This window comes from Paroedura picta, chromosome 1, assembly GCF_049243985.1.
Source record: "Paroedura picta isolate Pp20150507F chromosome 1, Ppicta_v3.0, whole genome shotgun sequence".
In the NCBI taxonomy this organism is placed as follows: Eukaryota; Metazoa; Chordata; class Lepidosauria; order Squamata; family Gekkonidae; genus Paroedura; species Paroedura picta.
In genome coordinates, this window is record NC_135369.1 from 3,993,595 (window position 1) to 4,005,619 (window position 12,025).

Below are 12,025 nucleotides of genomic sequence, written 5' to 3' on the forward strand. Positions count from 1 at the left end.
TCCTGATTGCTTCCTGCATACTGTCTGAATAGACTCTGTTTATTTTGTTGATCCAAATCACTTCCTGCTCTAAACAGACTTCCTTAAATCTGTTTTCCCAAGTTCTTCCAAGGTGCTTTTGATTTTTACATCCCTAGCTCTCCCCCACTCCTGTTGATTAACTTCCAGACATTGAATTCTCGTTTGATGTGTTGTTGGCTGAGTTGTGTTTTCATCAGCTGTTTTTTTCAAACCGTCGGTTCTGTCTAAGAGCTCTTTCTTAGTCTTTTGGATTTCCTTTTCCACCTTGTTGACTGCTTTCAGTATCTCTGAGTTCCCTTCGCATAACAAATGGAAAAGCTGTGCCTTAGTTAATTTTTCCATAGTTCTAGGCAGTCACAGATTATAAACAGAAAGTCTCGTGAGGTCTCGCGGGAGTTCGGGCAATCCAAAATTATCAGTTTGTCGATCTCCGTATCAAGTCAGCGTCCCCCACTGAACTCTCTCCAACAAATCTTTAAAGTCTCTCTTTTCTTTAAGCTCTCTCTTTGTTTGATTAACAAGTGTATTTATCTGGCTTGCCTCCCGTTCGAAGAAAGGATTCCCTTGTAAATTGGTTGGGGGGGGGGAGGAGAGCTTGTGGGGAAGAAATAACCCCCAGAAAACTCACAGTCTTTACTTTTGCAGACTCCGGCTCCTGTCAGTCTGGTAAAAGATGATCTGGGAAGAATGCAGGGTCAGCTGGTCGTTTCAGGCTTAGAAGATTATTTACGACAAGGGCGCCATCATGACCTTGAGCACATGCCGCGGAGATCCGGAGAACTCTGTAGGACCCTCAGGATGCCGTTCCCGGTTCCTGGGGTGACCAGCAAGCAAGATTTGCGTATCTGCTCAGGTCTGCCAGGTGCATTTGCTCCTGACCCTCAGCATGGCTCAAGAGCCCGGCACAAACCAGGCTAGCACAGCGCCATCTTCAGTCATTCTCCCGCTTTTCGTCTGTCTTCAACAGTGCTTGCTCTTCCAATTTAGTTCTGTTATAATAGTAGTAATACTACTACTTCATTTTTAAGTCTTCAGACAGTGACAAGCATTAACCAATGTGATACATATTACTTCTATCAAAACAGAACTATATTGGAAGTTCCTGACAGTGGTTTCTCAGTGGAACAGGCTTCCTCGGGAGGTGGTGGGTTCTCCATCTTTGGAGATTTTTAAACAGAGGCAGGAGAGCCATCTGGCGGAGAGGCTGATTCTGTGAAGGTTCAAGGGCGTGGCAGGTGACAGTGGATGAGCGATAGGGCTGTGAGTGTCCTGCATAGTGCTGGGGGTTGGACTAGATGACCCAGGAGGACCCTTCCAACTCTGTGATTCTAGGATTCTATGATAACATAACAAGATGGCAGACAGTAAAATATCAGCCCATTCCCCTGTTCAGCATGGGTCAAACTCTCTCTCTTCCTGGGAGTGAGGAACCTAGTTGGCCTCTGTTTAGAGATCCTCAGATGACAATGCCGTGTACCACTCTAGTTTATATCCCGCCCCACCCAGGAAGCTTACAGCCTTTCAGCAGCAACTTGAGACTCTTCAAAAGCCACTTTTGGGAAAGGGTGTGTGTGTCAAAGGTATCTTGTGGGCAAAACAGCTTGAGGGATTGCAATAAGGAGAGGAGAACATGCTAAAATCTCTGCCAATACCTCCTTTCTGCTAGCAGACAAAGTGCTGCAGAGAATGGTTTCCATTGATGTTATTGTAGCCCCCATGCATCAGCTTTTGGGGAGTCTTAAAGCTCTGAGAGAGAAAGGCAGGTGAGATTCAGGAGTGCATTACACAGTACATAGTCTCTTAGCTGTTTTTTTTAAAGTTTATTTACTCTTTTAATAGTTTGTACATAAACCTGGCACTTTAAGGACTGACCCACAATTCCTGGAGAAGGCTGGCAATGCATGTGAGTTTAGAATAAATTCTTTTTAGACTGTTTTTTGCTGTAACTTAGTTGTATTCCAATATTTTACCTCTGTAAAATTGTAAGTGCTGAAATGAAAACCATTTTGAACACATGCCGCTTCTGGCACAGTGCTTAAATTACCTTGGGGCTGAAAGTCAAACTTTGAATAAAACTCCAGTTCAAGGGCTGGATCAAAACAAAACAAACAAACAAACACAAAAAAACAAAACAAAAAAGAGAGCCAGTTTGGTGTAGTGGTTAGGAGTGCGGACTTCTAATCTGGCATGCCGGGTTCTCTTCTGCGCTCCCCCACATGCAGCCAGCTGGGTGACCTTGGGCTCGCCACGGCACTGATAAAGCTGTTCTGACTGAGCAGTGATATCAGGGCTCTCTCAGCCTCACCCACCCCACAGGGTGTCTGTTGTGGGGAGAGGAATGGGAAGGCGACTGTAAGCCGCTTTGAGCCTCCTTCGGGTAGGGAAAAGCGGCATATAAGAACCAGCTCTTCTTCTTCTTCTTCTTCTTTGAAGCTATCTGTGCCTCTCTTCAAGTGGAGTGATGATCAACCCTAAAGGGCATTTCTGTTTCACTCGAGGGCCTTCAGTTCGCTGCCAGAGAATGGAGTTATGACCGCAGGAATAAACAGCTTTAAAGGGGGATTAGAGAAGAAGAATGGCTACTAACCTCCACATTCAGACACACCCTGCAGCCAGCTGGTCACCTTGTCCAGTTTCTGTTGCAACTCGCGCACCTCAAGGGTGGACGCCAACCCTTGGCTGGGAAACCCCTTAGGGGCAGTTGGTCAGGCCACTGCTCATCACCCGTCAGGTGGTCGTACCTCGATAGACGCCTGCGTTCGGTGATGTGCTTTTCCAGGAATTCTGCGTGACCCGGGGTCGCCTCTCCCAAGGCTCTGATCATGCCCGAGCTAAACGAGCTGGCTCCGGCCACATCGCCCTGAGAGAGATCCCAATCCAGGCCTTCTTCCTGCTCAGTATAGAGATTGCCTTCGTTCTGCATATTGGCAGGCGAAAGGTGTTGTGAGATTTGACTTAATGGACAATGATCCTCCAGGCCTTCCTGTCCTCTACCATTCCCCGGAGTCCATTTAAGTTTGCACCTACTGCTTCAGTGACTCCATCCAGCCACCTCATTCTCTGTCGTCCCCTTCTTCTTTTGCCCTCGATCGCTCACAGCATTAGGCTCTTCTCCAGGGAGTCCTTCATTCCCATGAGGTGGCCAAAGTATTTGAGTTTCATCTTCAGGATCTGGCCTTCTAAAGAGCAGTCAGGGCTGATCTCCTCTAGGACTGACCTGTTTGTTCGCCTTGCAGTCCAAGGGACTCGCAAGAGTCTTCTCCAGCACCAGAGTTCAAAAGCCTCAATTCTTTGACGCTCGGCCTTCCTTATGGTCCAACTTTCACAGCCATACATTGCAACTGGGAAACCATAGCCTTGACTAAACGCACTTTAGTTGGCAGGGTGATGTCTCTGCTTTTTAGGATGCTGTCTAGATTTGCCATAGCTTTCCTCCCCAGGAGCAAACGTCTCTTAATTTCTTTGCTGCAGTCCCCATCTGCAGTGATCTTGGAGCCCAGGAAAATAAAATCTGTCACTATCTCAATTTCTTCCCCATCTATTTGCCACAAATTGAGAGGGCCGGATGCCATGATCTTTGTTTTCTTGATGTTGAGTTTCAAGCCAACTTTTGCACTCTCCTCCTTCACCCGCATCAAGAGGCTCTTTAGTTCCTCTTCACTTGCTTCATTTATGGCCCCTGATGCACCTTCCTGCATTCCACCTCTCCCCTCCTTCTCACCCCAAACCGATCCATCTTCTTCCCCCCTGCTTCCACCTTGGAGCCTTGAATTCCTTTATCTGGGTGTTACGGCTATTTGATGTTCTCCCGCTTTCTCTGGTTTGGGATATATGTGAAGACCTACAGAGTCCAATTGCCCTAACTTTTGACAATGTGTTCATTAGAGTACCTTCTTGCCCAATAAATGAAATCTTTTGCTTCATGTCAAGAGTTTGTTGTTCTGGGTAACTGAGGATTCTCACACTGACCTGGGCAGAGTCTGCACTTACATTGTTTATTCCATTGTAGATCCTGCAGAATCCAGATCGATTTGAACTCATGTCTTCCTCTCCTCCCCCCCCCCCCATTGAAGCAGAAAGTGTTCTGCACACGATTAGGGAAGCTCAGAAGGGAAGGGGGGAGCCAAGCACAGCCGGAGCCTCTTTGTTTCTTTTCTTGAAGGGCGGGGGTTAGAGACAGCAAAGGAGGGAGAAAAAACCAGGAGGCAAATCTCTTCTGAGAGAAGTTTAGGCTTCTGGAGCTTCTGCTGAGAAGTTTGGGCTTCCCCTTTACATCCTGGAAACCAGGAACTGACACCTGACCAATCAAGGCTTCAGGAACAAATTCAAAACAGCCAGAGTTTTGCATGCTTTGTCAATCTGATTCTTCAGATATTGAGAGTTATATCCACTCCAGGATATTGCAGGATAAAGGTAGGAACACTCCAGATCAATCATGCTTGTTGCAGAGGGAAAATCTAAATGGGGCAAAATCAAAATGGAAATCGCATTCAGTGGAGATGGCAGGGACTGAATCGACCTGGGATTGTAATAAAAATTCTGTGCAGACTACACCTGGATTGCCCAGTATATCCAGATCTCATGAGATCTCAGAAGCTAATCAAGTTTGGCCTTGGTTCGTTCTTGTATGGGAGACCACCAAGGAAGTGCAGAGTTAATAGAAGGAGACAATGGCAAATGGCCTCTGTTTGTCTCTTGCCTTGAGCTGGCTGTCCCAAGGTAGCTTGATCTCATTAGATCTCAGAGTCTAAGAAGGGTTACACCCAAATAGTATTTGAAAGGGATACCATCAAGGAAGTCCCGCTTGTGAAGCTGAGGCGGGAAATGGCAAACCACCTCGGAACATCTTTTCCCTTGCATGATCATCAAAAGCTGCCAACAATTTGCCAGCATGCAACAAAAAAACCCCAGTCATTTCTAAACTGTCTTCAAGGGCAGCTCCATGCATCGCGCATTCTACCAATCTGCTCTGTATATGACCAAAGTTACTGGGTCAGTTGAAAAAGTGAAAGAGAAAAAGCCACTTTTTCAGAATGGACCTTTGATTTGGGGCTGATTTCCACTCTCTGTTTTTAGCCCATGGCCATTTACGCACTGGAGGTTTCATGGTGGGCTGCAGGCTAGAGTTTTAGTCATGGCAGGTTGCCCCATCTCTTCCTGCACCCACATGGGGGAGCATTTGGCCCGGTGCTCCTTATCCACCCCCGATTTGTGCTCCTACACAGGAGCTGGGGCAGTGAAGTTCCCAGTGCGGAAACGGTCCATGAGCTACATGCAGAGGAGGCCATGGAAAGCCATACCTAATTAGGAAACTAGGAAAAACCATCCACACATTTCTTGGCAAGTGAGTTTAAGTAAGAAAATTGCCTAGGCTGGCTGTCCATATTTATAATATCCCAGTGGCAATGTTCATGATTATGTTGTTGTTGTTGTTGTTGTTGTTGTTGTTGTTGTTGTTGTTATTATTATTTATTTATTTATTTATTTATTTATTTATTTATTTATTTATTTATCCTTTTGACCTATATCCCACCACTCTCCATACACTCATGGCGGGTTACACGAAAAACAGATTAAAACCCCATTAAAACATCTGCTTTGGTTCGGCCTCAATTGGAGTCCTGTGTTCAGTTTTAGGCACAATAGTTGAAGAGGGAGGTAGACAAACTGGAGCATGTCCAGAGGAGGGCAACAAAGAGGGTGAGGGGTTTGGAGACCAAGAAGGATGAAGAAAGGTTGGGGGAGCTTGGTCTGTTTAGCCTGGAGAGGAGACGACTGAGAGGGGATCTGAGAACCATCTTCAAGTATTTAAAAGGCTGCCATGTAGAGGATGGAGCAGAGTTGTTCTCTCCTGCCCTGAAGGGACGGACCAGAACCAATGGGATGAAATTAATTCAGAAGAAATTCCGTCTAAACATCCGGAAGAAGTTCCTGACAGTCAGAGCGGTTTCTCAGTGAAACAGGCTTCCTCGGGAGGTGGTGGATTCTCCATCTTTGTACATTTTTAAGCAGAGGCTGGACAGACATCTGATGGAGAGGTTGATTCTGTAAAGGCTCAGTGGATGAGCGATAAGGTGACAGTGGATGAGCGATAGGGTTGTGAGTGTCCTCATAGTGTAGGGGGTTGATGACCCATGAAGTCCCTTCCAAATCTGTGCCTCTATGATTCTAAAAAAATCATAAATCCCTATTACCATAAAAACCTATAAACCCCCTAAAACGCTTAGTAAGATTTTGGGCAGTGTCTCAACCAAATAAGATGTACCCCTCCATAGTACACGTAGTGTTGCTGGCACGACAATTTAAGCACTGGGACAGGCCCAGAGGCAATCCTGAACTTATGAAGCACAATAAAACTTCTAATGTCAGGTCAAGGGTTTTGATAGGTGCTGTGTCAGTGGATTGGATAAGAGAGAAAGACAAAATTACATGACTCTGCCCAGGGCTGTGTCCCTTCCTGCTTCATTCCTCAAGGCCCCGCCTTCCAGCCACGCCAGCGTCTCTTTTGCCGAGTTGTTGTTGCCGCTCTGCGCCCACCCCGGCAATAAAGGGACTGCCAGTGAGGGGGCGCTCACCACCTCCTTAGGCAGCCTATTCCACTGCTGAACTGCTCTGACTGTGAAAATTTTTTCCTGATCTCTAGCCTATGTCGTTGTACTTGAAGTTTAAACCCATTACTGCGTGTCCTTTCCTCTGCAGCCAACGGAAACAGCATCCTGCCCTCCTCCAAGTGACAACCTTTCAAATACTTAAAGAGGGCTATCATGTCCCCTCTCAGCCTCCTTTTCTCCAGGCTGAACATTCCCAAGTCCCTCAACCTATCTTCATAGTACTTGGTCCCTTGGCCCCAGATCATCTTCGTCGCTCTCCTCTGTACCCTTTCAATTTTATCCACGTCCTTCTTGAAGTGAGGCCTCCAGAACTGCACACAGTACTCCAGGTGTGGTCTGACCAGTGCCGTATACAATGGGACTATGACATCTTGTGATTTTGATGTGATGCCCCTGTTGATACAGCTCAAAATGGCATTTGCCTTTTTTACCACTGCATCACACTGCCTGCTCATGTTTAGTTTACAATCCACAAGTACCCCAAGGTCTCGTTCACACACAGTGTTACCTAGAAGCGTATCCCCCATCCAGTAGGCATGCTTTTCATTTTTCTGACCCAGATGCAGAACTTTACACTTATCTTTATTAAATTGCATCTTGTTCTCATTTGCCCATTTTTCCATTGTGTTTAGATCTCGTTGAACTCTGTCTCTATCTTCTGGGGTATTTGCCAGTCCTCCCAATTTAGTGTTATCTGCAAACTTGATGAGTAGTCCCTCCACCCCCTCATCTAGATCGTTAATAAATATGCTAAAAAGTACCGGACCGAGCCCTGAGCCCTGAGGTACCCGGCTACTCACCTCCCTCCAGTCTGATGAAACACCATTGACAACAACTCTTTGAGTGCGGTTCTCTAACCAATTCCCTATCCACCTAACTGTCTGAAAATCCAGATTGCAGTCCTTCAATTTAACCATCAGAACATCATGGGGAACCTTGTCAAAAGCTTTACTAAAATCCAAGTAAATGACATCAACCGAATTTCCCCGATCCAGCAAACCTGTTACTTGGTCAAAGAAGGAAAGAAGATTACTGAAGAAGAAGAAGAGTTGGTTCTTATATGCTGCTTTCTTCTACCTGGAGGAGTCTCAAAGCGGCTTACATTCACCTTCCCGTTCCTTTCCCCACAACAGACACCTTGTGAGGTGGGTGAGGCTGAAAGCCCAAGGTCACCCAGTTGGCTGCATATGGAGGAGGAGAATCATAGAATCATAGAATCATAGAGTTGGAAGGGGCCACACAGGCCATCTAGTCCAACCCCCTGCTCAACGCGGGATCACCCCTAAGCATTCTAAAGCATCCAAGAAAAGTGTGTATCCAACCTTTGCTTGAAGACTGCCGGTGAGGGGGAGCTCACCACCTCCTTAGGCAGCCTATTCCAGGAGCAGGGAATCAATCCCGGTATGCCAGATTAGAAGCCCGCATTCAGAACCACTACAAGTTGTAAAACACACAGGGCCTTTTCGCACGGGGATCTTTGTTGCAAATTGTTTGCGGAATGAAAAATCGCCATTTAAAATAGTGGAATTCGTCGTTTTGCACACCTGGCTTTGTAGTGGAATCAGTTGCGTTTTTTAGCGTTTCCCACAGGCTTCCGGTCTCGGCAGAAATCGCTAGAAAGGAAGCGCTATTGCCAAGCTCGTCCCGCCCCTGGCCGTCAAGCAGCCAATGGGCAGCCGTTAGCATGCTCCCAAACAGCCGCTTTCCCTTTAAGAAAGGTTTTTTTTTAAAAAAAACAGACCCATAGCAACGAATCTGTGTAGATTCGTTGCTACGGAGAGACCCATCCAGCTGCCTAATGTGAGCTGTCGTTTGATTGTATGATCGTTTGCACGCTGCCTCGAGTGATAAAAAAAAATCCCCCCCCCCCCTTCTCACGGGCTCGATTTTCGGCTGAATTTATGTGTAAAAAATAAAGGGACTTTATTTCAGCAAACGGGCTTTTAAGTGGTTTGTGCTTAGTGACTAAAGGTGAAGGAATGAAGCCAGGGAAGCCTCTAAACAGAAAGAGGCTCGCCGGTGCGTTTATCCCCGCTCGCTCCGAGAAAAAAAAATGGCGATCGCTTCGCCGGAAGTTTGGAGGAGAGAGCCAGGGGGAGGGACTTTGAAGAACCAGCAACAATGGTAACGCACAGGTCTTTAGCGCTAGTGTTGCAGATTGGTTGCAGGAGTGTATCGCTATCCGGAGGGTGAATCCACTTTTCTGGATTCCCCTGAAAGCGCTAAAACGAAGCGCTTATTGCTGATCGGTTTCAGGAGTGTTGCAGATTGTCTACGACGTCGTGGGTAATGCCAAATTAGTAGCGTTTTCAATTAGCAACCATTGTGCTATTTTTAAGCCGTGGGAAATGGCCCACAGTTTTGCCATATGATAAATTATTTTTTCTTTGTCGCAGCACGACTCTTTTGACACAGATGCGAAGGTTTTTGTTTGGGTTTTATGTCCCCTCTTTCCTTGTTTGCTTCTGTGATCCCCCTCACGTGGAAGTTGGCAATCTGAGATCTGTGTGGGCTAGCAATGGAGGACATTTGTGCGTTGCAGCCTTTAGCAATCCAAGCCTGTCCTGATCATCTCTCCTCTCTGTACCGGCCGTTTCCTCAGTGCATTAAGAAGGGAAAAACTTGACAGGCTGGATTATAAATCTTGTCTCTACCTTTCCCCCCCAAAAAAGGGGAAGAGGGTAATTATCTCAGTGTTCTATCTCAGGAAGGTGTGGCAGCACCAGCTTCTGCTCCCTGGGGATGGATGGAGGGTGGGGAAACAAATCCGCCCTCCACCCCACCTTCTTCCTTGTTCCTTCCCACGTCAATCTGTATATAAGACCCTTTCAGATTTGTGGAAGGAGCATCTTTCAACAGCCAAACGTAGCAGCCCAGCTGGCAGACATGTCCGTAAAGCAGCACACAGCGAAGGGGTCACAGACGGCGACGGGATCGGACCCCCAGATGTCCCGTAAAGGTAAGAAAGGGTCCATCTGACAGGGGACGGGGCCGGGGCCAGTGACTGAGACTGAACTGGAGCTTCATACTCCGCTGAAGAAGAAGAAGAGTTGGGTTTACAGCCCACATTTCTCCATCCTTAAATGGTCTCTACGTGGTTTACAGTCAGCTTCGCTTTCTCTCTCCGCAACAGGCATCGTGTGAGGCAGGTGAGTCTGAGAGAGCTCTGAGAGAGCTGAGACTGGCCCCAGGTTGCCCAAGAAGGCTTCAGGTGGTGGTGGCGGGGAGAATCAAACCTTCTTCTCCAGATTAGAATCATAGAATCACAGAATCGTAGAGCTGGAAGGGGCCATACAGGCCATCTAGTCCAACCCCCTGCTCAACGCAGGATCAGCCCAGAGCATCCTCAAGCATTAGAGTTCACTGCTCTTCCCCTCTTACCCCACACTGATGGAGAGATAGGTGGTCACTGATGGGTGCTTGGTCTTTTCTCCCCAGCCTCTTCTCTTTTGCCATCCTTAGAGAGATGCACAAGACATGGGGAGATCAGTGGACCTTTGGGAAAACTCCTCTCCTTCCTTTGGGGCTATCACCACGTCTTAATTGATCTTTATTTATCTTACTTGGTTTCATTCGTTTCTGTCCTCCCTTTCACCCCAACGGGGACACAAAACCCATGATGTCATCCTCCCTTCTGCCATTTCATCCTCACAACAACCTTGTGAGGGATGAGAAGGAGTGACTGGTCCAAGGTCACCCATTGAGCTTCCCTGAGAGAGTGGGGGATTTGTACCTGGATGTTGCACAGATCCTAGTCTGACACCTCAGACACTACATCGTGGTGGCTTTCTGTAGCCATACTGGACATTGAGTAGCTATATGTTGAGGTGGTTGTGGGGGTGGTCTGTAATGACCCTGGATGACCCTGGGCCAGTCACACACTCTCAGTAATGATAAAATGGGCAGTGCAGAATACTCTAAGCCACTTCAGGTCCTCAAAGATAGATGGGGGTGAGAGAGAGAGAGAGAGAGAGAATGAGAACTGATTGGAGATGAGGTGCGGCTTACTGGTAGATCATCCCCTTGGAAAGCAGAAGGTTCCAGTTTCAATCCCAGGCAGCATCTCCAGCTGAAAGGACCAGGCAGGAGGGGATGGGGAAGACCTTTCCCTGCCTGAGACCCTGGAGAGCTCTGGGGAGGGGCCAGAGCTCAGGGGCAGAGCCTCTGCTGGGCAGGCAGGAGGTCCCCAGTTCAATCCCAGGCAGCATCTCCAGCTGAAAGGACCAGGCAGGAGGGGATGGGGAAGACCTTTCTCTGCCTGAGACCCTGGAGAGCCCTGGGGAGGGGCCAGAGCTCAGGGGCAGAGCCTCTGCTGAGCAGGCAGGAGGTCCCCGGTTCAATCCCAGGCAGCATCTCCAGCTGAAAGGACCAGGCAGGAGGGGATGGGGAAGACCTTTCTCCGCCTGAGACCCTGGAGAGCCCTGGGGAGAGGCCAGAGCTCAGGGGAAGAGCCTCTGCTGGGCAGGCAGGAGGTCCCCGGTTCAATCCCAGGCAGCATCTCCAGCTGAAAGGACTAGGCAGGAGGGGATGGGGAAGACCTTTCTCTGCCTGAGACCCTGGAGAGCCCTGGGGAGAGGCCAGAGCTCAGGGGAAGAGCCTCTGCTGGGCAGGCAGGAGGCCCCCGGTTCAATCCCAGGCAGCATCTCCAGCTGAAAGGACTAGGCAGGAGGGGATGGGGAAGACCTTTCTCTGCCTGAGACCCTGGAGAGCCCTCGGGAGGGGCCAGAGCTCAGGGGCAGAGCCTCTGCTGGGCAGGCAGGAGGTCCCCAATTCAATCCCAGGCAGCATCTCCAGCTGAAAGGACCAGGCAGGAGGGGATGGGGAAGACCTTTCTCTGCCTGAGACCCTGGAGAGCCCTCGGGAGGGGCCAGAGCTCAGGGGCAGAGCCTCTGCTGGGCAGGCAGGAGGTCCCCGGTTCAATCCCAGGCAGCATCTCCAGCTGAAAGGACCAGGCAGGAGGGGATGGGGAAGGCCTTTCTCTGCCTGAGACCCTGGGGAGGGGCCAGAGCTCAGGGGCAGAGCCTGTGCTTGGCAGGCAGGAGGTCCCCGGTTCAATCGCAGGCAGCATCTCCAGCAGGAGGGGATGGGGAAGACCTTCAGTAATATCAGGGCTCTCTCAGCCTCACCCACCTCACAGGGGGTCTGTTGTGGGGAGTGGAAAGGGAAGGTGACTGTAAACCACTTTGACACTCCTTTGGGTAGAGAAAAGCCAAGTTTTCTTCTTCTATAAGAGCCAAGTTTTCTTCTTCTAACTATCTGGGCCAAATTAGGCACTGTAGTCAGTGTATAGCTTGTTGTAAGCAGGATCCTACTGTGCAATTTGGTATCATTTAATTTGTCATATTAACACTGTGTTGTTTGGGGAGACCTCCCGAGAAACAGGTTGGCCACTG